The sequence below is a fragment of the Schistocerca cancellata genome, chromosome 9, assembly GCF_023864275.1.
Source record: "Schistocerca cancellata isolate TAMUIC-IGC-003103 chromosome 9, iqSchCanc2.1, whole genome shotgun sequence".
In the NCBI taxonomy this organism is placed as follows: Eukaryota; Metazoa; Arthropoda; class Insecta; order Orthoptera; family Acrididae; genus Schistocerca; species Schistocerca cancellata.
The window spans coordinates 227,106,099-227,123,701 of NC_064634.1; the positions used below are offsets into that span (position 1 = coordinate 227,106,099).

The 17,603-nt window shown below is 42.5% G+C and overlaps 1 protein-coding gene across 1 annotated transcript in view; it reads left to right on the forward strand.

The window, feature by feature from the left end:
• LOC126101300 (nascent polypeptide-associated complex subunit alpha, muscle-specific form-like) overlaps positions 1–17,603 on the forward strand; it is a 131,011-nt gene that overhangs the window by 71,265 nt on the left and 42,143 nt on the right. The window lies entirely within an intron of this gene.

Sequence of the window (17,603 nt, forward strand, 5' to 3'; positions counted from 1 at the left end):
TAGGGTTGATAGGAGAGATAGAGAAGATCAAACGGAGAGCAGCGCGATTCGTTACAGGATCATTTAGTAATCGCGAAAGCGTTACGGAGATTATAGATAAACTCCAGTGGAAGACTATGCAAGAGAGATGCTCAGTAGCTCGGTACGGGCGTTTGTTGAAGTTTCGAGAACATATCTTCACCGAGGAGTCAAGCAGTATATTGCTTCCTCCTACGTATATCTCGCGAAAAGACCGTGAGAATAAAATCAGGGAGATTAGAGCCCACACAGAGGCATACCGACAATCTTTCTTTCCACGAACAATATGATACTGCAATAGAAGGGAGGACCGATAGAGGTACTCAAAGTACCCTCCGCCACGCACCGTCAGGTGGCTTGCGGAGTATGGATGTAGATGTGGAGACACTATATTCGATTAATAAAAACAAATCGCTCTTGGTACGGTTTATTATAATTAAACGTCACGAAATGATGTAGAGACGGTTAAGGACTTCAATGAGGTCTAAGTTACCGTATACAGGGCGAGCAACCGCTGCTTCATTGTGGTAAAATGTAAATGTCTTGTGACTGGGGCCTCCCGTCCGGTAGACCGCTCGCCTGGTGAAAGTCTTTCGATTTGACGCCACTTCAGCGACTTGAGCGTCGATGGGGATGAAATGAGGATGATTAGGACAACACAACACCCAGTCCCTGAGCGGAGAAAATCTCCGACCCAACCGGGAATCGAACCCGGGCCCTTAGGATTGACATTCTGTCGCGCTGACCGGTTAGCTACCGGGGGCGGACTTCATTGTGGTGTAATGGTTACAAAGCATGGAGCTAAGATTTGCAAAAGTAGCTAAGGAGCTGGTTCGCATCCTGCTGGATCTAACTTTTTTTTCACCTTCGTGTTCCTATAAAGTTCTAAGACTTCCTTATTAATTGAATAGAGGTATGTTCTGTGATATTTGATGTTAGGTACATATAAGATGTCTCTCTCTCTCTCTCTCTCTCTCTTTCTCTCTCTCAGCAGTTACCTGTCATTGTCGTTAATTTACAAATTAAGCATGAAACAGTCAAATGCGAATAAACATGCGAAACTCATTGATCATCTGGTAAAACAGACTACCAATCGCAAGACTTGGTGCAAACGTAGAGAAAAGACTGACACATTTGCAAAAGAACTGAAAGGCAACTTAGTCTCAACTGACTACAAGGTATACAAGACAGTTTACGAACTACTACTTCTAGAACACTCCTTTTGCAAACTGAAGCCCATTTTCAACCACCAGTACTACATTTTTCGTCATTTTATTGCTTTTTACCAACACTGAACACTTTTCAAAGGATCCTCAACATGTTGTTGTTGGTTCAAATGGCTCTGAGCACTATGCGACTTAACTTCTGAGGTCATCAGTCGCCTAGAACTTAGAACTAATTAAACCTAACTAACCTAAGGACATCACACACATCCATGCCCGAGGCAGGATTCGAACCTGCGACCTAGCGGTCGTGCGGTTCCAGACTGAAGCGCCTAGAACCGCTCAGCCACAGCGGCCGGCTGTTGTTGGTAAGGTGTAGGACTGGTAAGCAGGACATATGGGCTGCTGGAGTGGAATGCTGACCCCATTTGAGGATACAAAAATTTATTTTCATCACTTTAATTAAAAGAGAGCACTGGTAACAATACAATGATTAATTAGTATTTGCAAATTGCGGTGACCTACACCGATTATTTATTTGTATAAAAGCAATGAGAATAATTCAAAAAAATTTTAAAGAAAAAATAGCCTTACGGCCCCAACTTTAAATTAATAAAAAATTACTTTACACAAATATAACCTTAAATTAATTCAATTATCAGGCCTTGTGATTATGAAAAATAACAATTTGTAAAAGCTATGAGGTTTCAGAAATACTCAAATAGCATGATCTCATAAATACGTGAATTAACTATTATAGGAAACATTCGGAAATGTAATGTTAGCCTGAAAGTTCTACACAGCAGTCAAACATTCTCAACGTTTGGCGTTCACATCGGCCGCGCGTCTGAATTCCGTGCTTGTAAGCTCAAGTGACAACAACAGGCAGGAGGACCTGCGCACACCAATAACGGCTTTTAGAACACACAAAACCAGTATTAATACACAGTTCACAAAAACCAACAGCCAAGCACTGGGTAGCGCCAAATTCAGGAAGAGATGTTAAACATTATAGTGTGACAGTCGCAGTTACTATTAAAGCAATAGTTCAGTAACAATCGCCAATGATATGAAATTTCCACTTTGCAAATTTATAAAGCGCTACTAGCTCATGCTGATAATGACCAGACAATCCGCACACAATCTTAAATACCAAAGCACCGTTTGACGGCGCAAAATTTTTACTATTATAGTTGCCAAGTGGATCAAATGGCTCTAAGCATTATGGGACTTAACATCTGAGGTCATCTGTTCCCTAGACTTAGAACTACTTAAACCTAACTAACCTAAGGACATCACACACGTCCATGCCCGAAGCAGGACTCGAACCTGAGACCGTAGCAGCAGCGCGGTTCCGGACTGAAGCGCCTAAAACCGCTCGGCCACATAGACCGGCTATATTTGCCAACAAGGAAGAAGTTTGCAATTACAGTTTAAATTAGCGGCAGTAGTTTTATACAGAGAATAAACTTTGATTCATAAAATTGACCACTTAACACAATAATAATAAAAAAAGGAATACCCGAATACCGGCCGCACTTGTAATTCAAGGTAAATGCTACGGAACCAGGACACAGCGCGGTTACATGGACTTGAAATACCAAGTATTTCAGACCCACGTTCAAGTGGTTTAAGGAATGACTAGCGAAAATCAAAGTGGCTACACGGATCAATCACATCCAAAAGTTCCACCACAAAATGGCTCATCATTTAAAGTTAGCCGGCCGGGGTGGCCAGTCGGTTCTAGGCGCTACAGTCTGGAACCGCGCGACCGCTACGGTCGCAGGTTCGAATCCTGCCTCGGGCATGGATGTGTGTGATGTCCTTAGGTTAGTTAGGTTTAAGTAGCTCTAAGTTGTAGAGGACTGATGACCTAAGAAGTTAAGTCCCATAGTGCTCAGAGCCATTTGAACCATTTTTTTTAAGTTAGTCCAGGAGCTCGCTGTTAACATGGGGGCCAGGGTAAACTCCCGCGGTCTCCTCAGGATTCGAGATAGACACGACTCTTAAACAGGGCCTAAGTTGATCAGTGACTGCTTCCGCACTCCACTTCCGCTCGCCGCCAGACCCAGGTTCCGGAATGTCAACATGTGCGTCTCCGCAGTACACCAAGCGCCGACTGACTACTCGCGATGCTCCGTGCGCTGTCTTCACTCTGACACTGCCGCCGATCGAGTCTCCGTCATTGCCCCGACCGCATGTCCGTCACTGCATCCGGCCGAGTCTCGCTTCGCGAACCGCGGCCGTCCTAAATAGCGGGCGCTAGCCAACCAGGACGCCTCGAAGCGCGTAACTTCGACAGAGAAACTATCCTGCCAAGAGCATCGCAGGAAGTCACGGCTCGGTTGTTTTGAAGCGGCATGTGTACCTGCAGACGCCGAGCAGAGCAGACGCTCCAGCAGCTGTAGCAAAGCAGCAATTGTCTGATATACAGTAATTGATAATGGTTTCTGTTCTTTTGTCATGTGCATCTGCAAAGAAGTGAACTATACCTGTGTATTTTTCTATGTAGACTAGTGGTTAGCAAATTACTGTAAGTTTTTGTGTTTGCGTGTATCTTGGGGCACATCCGTGTGTAAAGTGGCTTCCTAATGTCACGCCACTAAGTTTATATCTCGTGCTGGTACACACCATTTAGTTTGGATAAGTGCATTCTAGTTTGCACTTTTATCTCGTGCAGTAGATTTCGGGTAAGCAGAGTTTCTAGAAACAGGTAACTATTGATACATCCACTTCAACAGAGAAAATTATTTCTACTTAAGAGCTTGTCGTCTCAAGGCATAGTGAGAAATCTGCAGAGTAGTTTTCAGCGTTTCTGTTTGTTATATTTTGCGCACATTCCAAACTCAGTAGCGCCATTTGAGATCTTGCATCTATTTTCACTCACTGCGATATGGCTAGGGACTGTTCTTTTTGTGAGCTGACATAAGGAGAACTGTTTGCTGTCCGTAAACAGGTGGTATCAGCGTTGGCTATAGACGACATTCTTCTGGCTAATGGACTAATGCTCAAAGCTGCGGTGACATCGGGACGCTGGGAACGAGACCTGCGACATCTCTGGACCCACTGGAATTCCCTGGTGATCAAGGTGTCGCTGCATCTTCTGATACGCAACGTGTGCCCTCACTCGTGGTGGGTTCACCTATCACTGGACGGCAGGCGAAAGAGCGAGCAGGTCGCGCGGCTGGCTCCCTATGCCTTAATAACAGGTACGAGGTGCTACCCAGCGTTGATGACAATACTCTGAGCCAGCACGGGATGCCACTCCTGTTGGGCCAGCGGCCGACTTTCCTGCCCAAGCCGGAGAATTGTGGAGGGTGGGTACGCTTATCGTTGGGAACTCCAATAGTAGGCGGGAGATGGAACGCCTCAGGGAGGTAGCAGGCAAGGCGGGGAAGAACGCCAGTGTGCACCTGGTATGTTTGCCGGGGTTTCATCCGTGATGTGGAAGCGGCGCTGCCGGCGCCTATAGAGCGCACTGGGTGCAACTGGATGCATGCAGTGGCACATGTCGGCGTGAATGACGTCTGCTACTGGGGTTCTGAGGGCATCCTAGCCTCCTTTGGGCGGATGGCCGATTTGGCGAAGGCAACTAACATCGCGCGCGAGGTACAGGCTAAGCTGTCTGTTGTAGCATCGTACCGAGGGTTGGTCGTGGTACTCTGGTTTGGAGCAGAGTGGAAAGTCGAAACTAGAGGCTCGGACGACTCTGCGACGGTATCGGGTGCGGATTTCTCGACGTCCGCTATCGGATATAGAATTTTAGGGTTCCCTTTAATAGGTCGGGGGTGCACTACATGCAGGAAGCGGCTACTAGGGTAGTGGAGTACGTGTGACGTGTACACGGGGCTTTTTAAAGTTAGAGACGCCCCTCTCAGGATCAAAGGCGATTTGCCTAACTAATTAGCCACAATGTCCTCAGAAAACTTTCGTCGTCACTGATCAGAGATGGAGATAGAAAAGTTAATACGATTATAGTAAACTGCAGGGGTATCTAAGGAAAGGTCGCGCAATTAGTATTCCTTACTGAAGGTTATAATCCACAGGTACTATTAGGAACTTAAAGGTTCTTGAAACCAGACGCTAATGTCAACGAAATACTAAGTTCAGGTTGGAATATGTATCGTAAGGAAAGGTTAGTCGCCAATGATGGAGGCGTCTTTATTGCAGCAAAGAATTCAATAAAATCTAGCGAGGTTAACACGGATTCCGATTGTGAATAATTCTGGGTGGATTTAAATATCAAAGATCGGTCAAAAATGATAATCGAATGCTTCCATAGAACGCCTGGGTCAGAACTTCTAGTAGTAGGGCGCTTTAGACAGAACTTTCAGAACATCGTTAATAATTTTCCTGATCATGCCGTTGTAACAGGCGGGCGTCATCTATCACAACTGGTGTCAGAGACAGAGATTCGTGTGACATTGTTCTGGACGTCTCGTCCCAAAATTACTTTAAGCGGATAGTTAGAGAACCAACTCGTCAGGGTAACTTCTTAGACCTGACAGAAAACGGACCTAAATTTATCGAAGCAGTTAAGTGGAGGAAGGTGTTAGTGATCATAAGGCTGTGATAGCATCTATGACAACGGGTCTTACAAAGAATCTTAAGAAAGATAATAAGATATTTTTGCTTAGCAAGAGTGACAGTATACAAATTTCAGAGTATCTGAGAAGTCAGCATCAAATATTTGGTGTTGAGAAAGAAAATGTAGAACACAAATGGAATAAATTCAAAGGAATCGAGCAATATGCCCTAGAAAAATATGTTGCGAGTAAGGTCGCAAGGGATGCGAAGGACCCACCATGGTTTAATAGCCGTGTTATAAAACTGCTATGTAAACAAAAAGAACTTCATCTCAGATTCAAGAAAAATAAAAACCTAGCTAACAAAAACTGAACGAAGCGAAAATGAGAGTAAGAAGAGCAATGAGAGAAGCGTTCAATGACTTTGAAAGTAAAACTTTGGCAACCGATCTGAGAAAGACCCTAAGAGGTTTTGGTCGTACGTGAAATCAGTAAGTGGGTCAAAATCATCTATTCACTCGCTCACTGACTATACTGACACCGAAGCGGAAGCTAACAGAAAGAAGGCCAAAATACTGAATTCGGTATTCCGAAATTGTTTCACCGCGGAAGATCGTAACACAGTCCATCGTTTTAATCGTCATGAGAAAGTCGGAATGGCAGATATTGAGATGGCCGATCGCTGAATAGAAAAACAACTACAATCGCTTAATAGTAGAATTTTTTTAAAAATCAATACTTCCTAATCTCTTCCTTATCTATAGCACAGTCTACATGAGTATTCAACTTACCATATTTGTAAATAATGTAACTTTGAGGTTAACGTACCCTAAAGTAAAGAAAAAGTGTAATATCCTGTTCTTTCTACTTGAGGTGTGTGCTATTGTTCTGACCGTCCTGTTCGTCTCAAGTATTGTGAACTGGACGATCATAAAAGTCGATGGTCAGCTCCTTTCGTTTTCGATATAGCGTCTGAGGTCCAAATGGCGTCATTTAATGCACCAAGTCTTTTGAACTGTAGGCTACCCTACTTAAAGCCGTCGTTACACGACCACTCATTCGAACGTCAACGTTGGGCGTACTGAGATTCTGACGTCACAGCATGGAAAACGCACATTGGGGAGTCTTTCTGAACGTGTAGAGCAATATCAAACATCACAGACACTGAGAACGTTGTTTGAACATAGGCTATTCAGGTGGATGAACGCCAACTACGTCACATGAACGCCGTATAGAGTCGGGAAACCCATACTGGCTTTCAGTCAAGGCCCGTACTTGGCGGATTTTAAGTTATAAACTACGTCGTATGAATACATATCATTTCAAGAAAATTGATCTCTCGAAAAATCGTCGTTTATTGGAACTATTTGTTGTAGCAAATTAACGGGAAACGTTGTACTAAAGAATTTTAGAATTTTGAATTGCCTGTTATAAAAGTACGCCGTTTCAAAACAAAGGCAAATGGAAGATCCTACAAAAACACGTTGTTCTAGGTACGATTTGTTATAAATAACGATTAATACGTTCAGAAGGTAGTAATAAACAAGGCAACTTCAACGTAGCGTAACGAATATCCGATGCACAGCTGCTCAATGAAGGTTGATGTGTATTTGGTTCACGTCTCACTGAATCCAAGTTTTCTTTTTTTACCCACCTTCGCATTTTCTTTCAGGTTCTGAGATTTTATTTTTAATTTAATAGAAGTATATTTTATTATATTCGATGTTATGTAAATATAAGTGCACTCAATCCCACTAGTGTGTTTGTTCGACTGGCTTTCTCTCTAAGAGAGTTCGCATTACTTGTAGTAAGATATTTTGCATTTTCTTGTTTTTTGTTGTAGTGGTCTTCAGTCAGAAGACTGGTTTGCTGCAGCTCTCCATGCTACTCTATGCCTTGCAAATTTCTTCATCTCCGAATCACTACTGCCACTTACATGCTTCTGAATCTGCTCACTGCATTCATATCTTGGACTCCCTCTACGATTTTTACCCCCCACACTTCCCTTCAGTGCTAAATTGGAGATCCCTTGATGTCTAAGAACGTGTCCTATCAACTGATCCCTTCTTCCAGTGAGTTGTGCCACAAATTTCTCTTCTTGTCTAAACTGCTTATCGTCGATGTTTCACTTCCATACATGGCTACACTCCATACAAGTACTTTCAGAAATGACTTCATAACATTTAAATCTATATTAGATATTATCAAATTTCTCTTATTCAGAACCACTTTTTTTGTCATTGCTAGTCTGCATTTTACATCCCCTTTACTTCGGCCGTCATCAGCTATTTTGCTGCCCAAATATCCGAACTCATCTACTACTTGAAATGTCTAGATTCTTCATCCAATTCCTTTAGCATCACGTGATTTAATTCGACTATATTCCATTATCCTTGTTTTGCTTTTGTTGGTGACCAACTTATATACACCCTTCAAGACATTCCCCATTCCGTCCAGCAGCTCTTCCCAGTCCTTTGTTGCCTCTGACAGAATTACAATGTCATCGGAAAATCTTAAAAGTATTTATTTCTTCTTCTTGAACTCTAATTCCTACTCCAATATTTTCTTTGATTTCCTTTACTGCTTGCTCAATGTACAGATTGAATGACATCGGGGATAGGTACAACCCTGTCTCACTCTCTTCTCAATCACTGCTTTCCTTTCGTGCCCCTCGACTCTTATAACTGGCATGTGGTTTCTATACAAGTTGTAAGTAGCCTTTCGCTCCCTGTATTTTACCCCTATACCATGATTACATCATGGTCAGACAGAGATTCCGAAATCAGATACTTGATTGTAAGGCGTACCCAGAAGCAGATATAGACTCAGATCACAATATAGTCGTGATGAAGAGTAGGCTGAAGTTCAAGACATTAGTCAGGAAGAACCAATACGCAAAGAAGTGGGATACGGAAGTACTAAGGAATGACGAGATACGTTTGAAGTTCTCTAACGCTATAGATACAGCAATAAGGAATAGCCCAGTAGGCAGTACAGTTGAAGAGGAATGGACATCTCTAAAAAGGGCCATCACAGAAGTTGGGAAGGAAAACATAGGTACATAGAAGGTAGCTGCGAAGAAACCATGGGTAACAGAAAAAATACTTCAGTTGATTGATGAAAGGAGGAAGTACAAACATGTTCCGGGAAAAACAGGAATACAGAAATACAAGTCGCTGAGGAATGAAATAAACAGGAAGTGCAGGGAAGCTAAGACGAAATGGCTGCAGGAAAAATGTGAAGACATCGAAAAAGATATGGTTGTCGGAAGGACAGACTCAGCATAGAGGAAAGTCAAAACAACCTTTGGTCACATTAAAAGCAACGGTGGTAACATTAAGAGTGCAACGGGAATTCCACTGTTAAATGCAGAGGAGAGGGCAGATAGGTGGAAAGAATATATTGAAAGCCTCTACGAGGGTGAAGATTTGACTGATGCGATAGAAGAAGAAACAGGAGTCGATTTAGAAGAGATAGGGGATCCAGTATTAGAATCGGAATTTAAAAGAGCTTTGGAGGACTTACGGTCAAATAAGGCAGAAGGGATAGATAACATTCCATCAGAATTTCTAATATCATTGGGGGAAGTGGCAACAAAACGACTATTCACGTTGGTGTGTAGAATATATGAGTCTGGCGATATACCATCTGACTTTCGGAAAAGCATCATCCACACAATTCCGAAGACGGCAAGAGCTGACAAGTACGAGAATTATCGCACAATCAGCTTAACAGCTCACGCATCGAAGCTGCTTGCAAGAATAATATGCAGAAGAATGGAAAAGAAAATTGAGAATGCGCTAGGTGACGATCAGTTTGGCTTTCGGAAAAGTTAAGGGACGAGAGAGGCAATTCTGACGTTACGGCTAATAATGGAAGCAAGGCTAAAGAAAAATCAAGATACTTTCATAGGATTTGTCGACCAGAAAAAAGCGTTCGACAATATAAAATGGTGCAAGCTGTTCGAGATTCTGAAAAACGTAGGGGTAAGCTATAGGGAGCGTTCGACAATATAAAATGGTGCAAGCTGTTCGAGATTCTGAAAAACGTAGGGGTAAGCTATAGGGAGAGACGGGTCATATACAATATGTACAACAACCAAGAGGGAATAATAAGAGTGGACGATCAAGAACGAAGTGCTCGTATTAAGAAGGGTGTAAGACAAGGCTGTAGCCTTTCGCCCCGACTCTTCAATCTGTACATCGAGGAAGCAATGATGGAAATAAAAGAAAGGTTCAGGAGTGGAATTAAAATACAAGGTGAAAGGATATCAATGATACGATTCGCTGATGACATTGCTATCCTGAGTGAAAGTAAAGAAGAATTAAATGATCTGCTGAACGGAATGAACAGTCTAATGAGTACACAGTATGGTTTGAGAGTAAGTCGGAGAAAGACGAAGGTAATGAGAAGTAGTAGAAATGAGAACAGCGAGAAACTTAACGTCAGGATTGATGGTCACGAAGTCAATGAAGTTAAGGAATTCTGCTACCTAGGCAGTAAAATAATCAATGACGGACGGAGCAAGGAGGACATCAAAAGCAGACTCGCTATGGCAAAAAAGGCATTTCTGGCCAAGAGAAGTCTACTAATATCAAATACCGGCCTTAATTTGAGGAAGAAATTTCTGAGGATGTACGTCTGGAGTACAGCATTGTAAGGTAGTGAAACATGGACTGTGGGAAAACCGGAACAGAAGAGAATCGAAGCATTTGAGATGTGGTGCTATGGGATAAGGTAAGGAATGAGGAGGTTCTACGCAGAATCGGAGAGGAAAGGAATATGTGGAAAACACTGATAAGGAGAAGGGACAGGATGATAGGACATCTACTAAGACATGAGGGAATGACTTCCATGGTACTAGAGGGAGCTGTAGAGGGCAAAAGCTGTAGAGGAAGACAGAGATTGGAATAAGTCAAGCCAATAATTGAGGACGTAGGTTGCAATTGCTACTCTGAGATGAAGAATTTAGCACAGGAAAGGAATTCGTGGCGGGCCGCATCAAACCAGTCAGTAGACTAATGACCAAAAAATATAAAAAAAAAAACTAACTTCAGAATTCCAAAGAGAGTACTCCAGGCAACTTTGTCAAAAGCTTTCTCTAAGTCTACAAAAGCTATAAACATAGGTTTGCCTTTCCTTAACCTATCTTCTAAGATAAGTCTAGGGTGAGTATTCTCTATTGTGTTCCTAGACTTCCGCGAAATCCAGACCGATCTTACCCGAGGTCAGTTGCACCAAGTCTTTCCATTCTTATGTAAAGTAATCGTGCTAGTGTTTTGCAACCATGGCTTATCAAACTGATAGTTCGGTAATATTCACAATTGTCAGCACCTGCTTTCTTTGGTTTTGGAATTACGTCATTATTCTTGAAGTCTGTGGGTATCTCGCCTGTCTCACATATCTTACACAGCAGATGGAAGAGTTTTGTCACTTCTGGCTCTCCCAAGGCTATCAGTATGTCGGACGGAATGTCGTATACTCCCGGGGCCTTTCACTGCTCTGTTAAATTTTCCTCTCGGTATTACGTATCCAATCTCTTGTATTTCACATGTCCTAAAGGCTCTCGTACTGGATAGAACCAGTGTCAAAAGCCTTAGTCTTTAATTGCAAAATGAGAATTATAATATAATTTTTATCTTATATAGAAGACTGTTGAAAATTTGGATCGCACTATATGTACAGGGACTTTTATATGCTTATGTCCGTACACAAAACTTTGCTTTTTGCCTTATAACATGTTCAGGAATATTGAGGATTTTATTTATGCATACCACAAATGCAACAACACGCCTAGCATATGCGTTTTAAAGAGCATATGTGCGTCTTCAGAGATCTAACATAAGAATTTTATGCCCATCCTTTTCGTAAAGATACTAAGAAACAGATGACAACTGCCGCTGGAGCGCGCTCCGATCGAGTACACGGCGTTGAGGTATAGGCCTACGTATCATATGCGCAAGCAGGGTCGCTTCTTGGCGTTCACCAGGACGTTAGAGATGAGTCAGTTCGTTGCATATTGAATACCGAGGCGGGTACTCTAAGGCTATTTCGAAACTCCAAACGCATATAGGTCGGCAGCTGCAAAGTGTTACTGTCTTGTTAAAGACAACAGTTGTGTTTTGTGGATGAGAGCTACAGCAGAAAATTCACAAGGGAGAAGCAAGCAAGGCAGCAGCACAGTGGGAAGCCGATTATCCAGTGTGAGCAATCTTCTGTGAATGCTTAAGAGACGCCTAATGAAAAAAAGGTACAAAGAAGACAGCTGTGAAGAAACCGTGGGTAACTGATGAAATACTTCAGCTGACCGACGAAAAAAGTCAGTATAAAAATGTTCAGGAAAATGCAGGAATACAAAAATGCAAGTCACTTACGAATAAAATAAACAGGAAGTGCAGTGAAGATAAGGAGAAATGCCTGTGTGAAAAATGTGAAGAAATGCAAAAGGAAATGATTGTCGGAAGGACTACCTCAGAGTATAGAAAGGTCAAATAGGCCCTCAGTGAAATTAAAATCAAGGGTAGAAACATTAACAGTGCATTGAGAATTCCACTGTTAAATGCAGAGGAGAGAGCGGATAGGTGGAAAGAATATGTTGGTGGCCACCATGATAGAGAATACTTGTCTGACGACTTGATAGAAACAGCAGTCGTTATAGGAGAGAGAGGGGATCCTGTATTAATCTCAGAATTTAAAAGAGATTTCGAAGACTTAAGATGAAATAAGGCGGAAGGGATAGATAACATTCCATGAGAATTCCTAAAATCACTGGGTGAAGTGGCAGCAGAACGACTTCAGTACACCTTGGTGTGTGGAATGCTTGAGTATGGCGATATACCATCAGACATCCGCCTCATCTACACAATTCCAAATTTCAGGAGTCGACAAGTGGGACAATTATTGCACAATCAACATAGCAGCTCATGCATCCGAGCTGCTGACAAGAGTAATATATAGAAGAATGGAAAGGAAAGTGAGGATTTGTTGCATGAAGATCAGTTAGGCTTTAGGAAAGATAAAGGCTCCGTAGAAGCAATTCTGACATTGCGGTTGACAACGGAACCAAGACTAAAGAAAAATCGAGAAACATTGGTAAGATTTTTTGACCTGGGTAAAGCGTTTGGTAATGTCAAGTGGAGCAAGATGTTCTAAATTCTGAGAAAAATAGGGATAAACTATAGGGAAAGGTGAATAATATACAATATGTAGAAGAGCCAAGGGAGAACGATGAGAGTGCAAGACCAAGAACGAAGCGATCGGATTAAAAAGTGCGTAACACAGTAATGCAGCCTTTCACGACAAGCGCTCAGTCTATACATCGAACAAGCAATGATGGGAAAAAAAGAAAGATTCAAGAGTGGAAATAAAGTTTAGGGTGAAGATTCGCTGCTGAATTGGCCATCCTCAGTGAAAATGAAGCAGAATGACAGAATCTGCCGAACAGAATGTACTCTCTAACGAGTACAGGATATGGATTGAGAGTACATCGAAGAAAGACGGAAGTAATTAGAAGTGACAGAAATGATAACATCAATAAACGTAACATTAGGTTTGGTGATCACGAAGTAGATGAAGTTAACGAATTCTGCTGCATAGGCAGCAAAGTATAATCCATAGCTGACGGAGCAAGAGGGACATCAAAAGCATGCTGTCACTGGAAAAAGGGCATTCCTGGCCAAGACAAGTCTACCGATATCAAACCTATGCCCTAATTTGAAGAAGAAATTTCCGAGAATGTATATTTGGAGCACAGCGTTGTATGGTAGTGAAATGAAAAAAATGAAATGTTCGTATGGCATTGTTGGCCGGGAGGCCCCATGGGGGGAAGTTCGGCCGCCGTGTTACAAGTCCTTTTTAGTTCACGCCACTTCAGTGACTTGCTAGTCAACGATGATGAAATGATGATGAAGAACACACAACACCCAGTCATCACGAGACAGAGAAAATCCCTGACCCCGCCGGGAATCGACCCCGGGACCCTGAGCTCGGGAAGCGAGAACGCTACCGCAAGACCACAAGCTGCGGACGGTAGTGAAATATGGACTGCGGAAAAATCGGAAAAGAAGAGAGTCGTAGGATCTGAGATCTGGTGCTACAGAAGACTTGCTAGTCAACGATGATGAAATGATGATGAAGAACACACAACACCCAGTCATCACGAGACAGAGAAAATCCCTGACCCCGCCGGGAATCGACCCCGGGACCCTGAGCTCGGGAAGCGAGAACGCTACCGCAAGACCACAAGCTGCGGACGGTAGTGAAATATGGACTGCGGAAAAATCGGAAAAGAAGAGAGTCGTAGGATCTGAGATCTGGTGCTACAGAAGACTTGAAATTCAGGTGGAGTCGTAAGGTAAGGAATGAAGAGATTCTCCGGAGAATCTGCGAGAAAAAGAACATACGGAAAGCATTGACAAGGACAGAAGATAGAATGGTACAACAGCTGTTAAGACAGAACAGAAAAAGTTCCATCGTACTAGAGGGAGCTACAGTAGGTAAAAAGTGTAGAGGAAAACAGACATTAGAATACATCCAACAAATAATTGAAGGCATAGGTTGTAAGTGCTATTCTGAGGTGAAAAGGATGCCACAGGAGAGGTATTATTGGCGGATAGCATCAAACCCGTCGGAAGACTAATGACTAAAGATGAAATAGAAAAGAGATCAAAAATGAATATCGGAGAACTGGAAGGGTGAGGCGTCAGTGGGTGTAACGCTGATGTTGGCCACCCAGGGGTGGACTGGTGAGCGCCAAGTCCGCCGACAGATATGAAAGAAGCTGTGGGGACACTGCAGGATGGAAGAGCGTGAAGGATCTATGTGGAATGGAGGAAAGCGTAGAGACACGGTATGCGTAATTCAAGGTAGTAGCGAAAGGGAACTCGTAGTTGGTTTACGAGTTGGAGGTAACAGAGTTGGACCTGTAGTTTTCTCTTTCTGTGGCTGGCATCAAGGAGAGCTGCGAGTTATTAAGAGTGTTACTGAGACTTATCAACGTCTTTGCAACTACTTGGAGCCAGGAATTGCTAATAGTCTAATTTTCCCCCCATGAACCATGGACCTTGCCGTTGGTGGGGAGGCTTTCGTGCCTCAGCGATACAGATAACCGTACCGTAGTTGCAACCTCAACGGAGAGGTATCTGTTGAGACGCCAGACAAACGCGTGGTTCCTGAAGAGCGGCAGCAGCCTTTTCAGTAGTTTCAGGGGCAACAGTCTGGATGATTGACTGATCTGGCCTTGTAACACTAACCAAAACGGCCTTGCTGTGCTGGTACTGCGAACGGTTGAAAGCAACGGGAAACTACAGCCGTAATTTTTCCCGAGGCCATGCAGCTCTACTGTATGGTTAAATGATGAAGACGTCCTCTTGGGTAAATTATTCCGGAGGTAAAATAGTCCCCCATTCGGATCTCCGGGCGGGGACTACTCAAGAGGACGTCGTCATCACGACAAAGAAAACTGGCGTTCTACGGATCGGAGCGTGGAATGTCAGATCCCTTAATCGGGTAGGTAGGTTAGAAAATTTAAAAAAGGAAATGGATAGGTTAAAGTTAGATATAGTGGGAATTAGTGAAGTTTGGTGGCAGGAGGAACAAGACATTTGGTCAGGCGAATACAGGGTTATAAATACAAAGTCAAATAGGGGTAATGCAGGAGTAGGTTTAATAATGAATAAAAAAATAGGAATGCGGGTAAGCTAGTACAAACAGCATAGTGAACGCATTATTGTGGCCAAGACAGACAAGAAGCCCACGCCTACTATAGTAGTACAAGTTTATGTGCCAACTAGCTCTGCAGATGACGAAGAAATTGAAGAAATGTATAATGAAATAAAAGAAATTATTCAGATAGTGAAGGGAGACGAAAATTTAGTAGTTATGGGTGACTGGAATTCGGTAGTAGGAAAAGGGAGAGAAGGAAACTTAGTAGGTGAATATGGATTGGGGGTAAGAAATGAAAGAGGAAGACGCCTGGTAGAATTTTGCACAGAGCACAACTTAATCATAGCTAACACTTGGTTCAAGAATCATAAAAGAAGGTTGTATACATGGAAGAATCCTGGAGGTTCTAGAAGGTATCAGATAGATTATAAAATGGTAAGACAGTGATTTAGGAACCAGGTATTAAACTGTAAGGCATTTCCAGGGGTAGATGTGGTCTCTGACCACAATCTATTGGTTATGAACAGTAGATTAAAACTGAAGAAACTGCAAAAAGGTGGGAATTTAAGGAGATGGGACCTGGATAAACTGAAAGAACCAGAGGTTGTACAGAGTTTCAGGGTGAGCATAAGGGAATGATTGACAGGAATGGGGGAAAAAATACAGTAGAAGAAGAATGGTTAGCTCTGAGGGATGAAGTAGTGAAGGCAGCAGAAGATCAAGTAGGTAAAAAGACAAGGGCTAGTAGAAGTCCTTGGGTAACAGAAGAAATATTGAATTTAATTGATGAAAGGAAAAAATATAAAAATGCAGTAAATGAAGCAGGCAAAAAGGAATGCAAACTTCTCAAAAATGAGATCGACAGGAAGTGCAAAATGGCTAAGCAGGGATGGCTAGAGGACAAATGTAAGGATCTAGAGGCTTATCTCACTAGGGGTAAGACAGTTACTGCCTACAGGAAAATTAGAGAGACCTTTGGAGAATTGAGAACCACTTGTATGAATATCAAAAGCTCAGATGGAAACCCAGTTCAAAGCAAAGAAGGGAAAGCAGAAAGGTGGAAGGAGTATATATAAGGTCTATACAAGGGCGATGTACTTGAGGACAATATTATGGACATGGACGAGGATGTAGATGAAGATGAAAGGGGAGATATAATACTGCGTGAAGAGTTTGACAGAGCAGTGAAAGACCTGAGTCGAAACAAGGCCCCAGGAGTAGATAACATTCCATTAGAACTACTGACGGCCTTGGGAGAGCCAGTCCTGACAAAACTCTTCCATCTGGTGAGCAAGATGTATGAGACAGGCGAAATACCCTCAGACTTCAAGAAGAATACAATAATTCAAATCCCAAAGAAAGCAGGTGTTGACAGATGTGAAAATTATCGAACTATCAGTTTAATAAGCCACAGCTGCAAAATACTAACGCGAATTCTCTACAGACGAATGGAAAAACTAGTAGAAGCCGACCTTGAGGAAAATCAGTTTGGATTCCGTAGAAATACTGGAACACGTGAGGCAATACTGACCCTACGGCTTATCTTAGAAGCTAGATTAAGGAAAGGCAAACCTAAGATTCTAGCATTTGTAGACTTAGAGAAAGCTTTTGATAATGTTGACTGGAATACTCTCTTTCAAATTCTGAAGGTGGCAGGGGTAAAATATAGGGAGCGAAAGGCTATTTATAATTTGTATAGAAACCAAATGGCAGTTATAAAAATCGAGGGGCGTGAAAGGGAAACAGTGGTTTGGAAGGGAGTGAGACAGGGTTGTAGTCTCTCCCCGATGTTATTCAATCTGTATATTGAGCAAGCAGTGAAGGAAACAAAAGAAAAATTCGCAGTAGGTATTAAAATCCATGGAGAAGAAATAAAAACTTTGAGGTTCGCCGATGACGTTGTAATTCTGTCAGAGACAGCAAAGGACTTGCAAGAGCAGTTGAACGCAATGGATAGTGTCTTGAAGGGAGGATATACGATGAACATCAACAAAAGCAAAACGAGGATAATGGAATGTAGTCGAATCAAGTCGGGTGATGTTGAGGGAATTAGATTAGGAAATGAGACACTTAAAGTAGTAAAGGAGTTTTTCTATTTGTGGAGCAAAATAACTGATGATGGTCGAAGTAGAGAGGATATAAAATGTAGACTGGCAATAGGAAGGAAAGCGTTTCTGAAGAAGAGAAATTTGTTAACATCGAGTATAGATGTAAGTGTTAGGAAGTCGTTTCT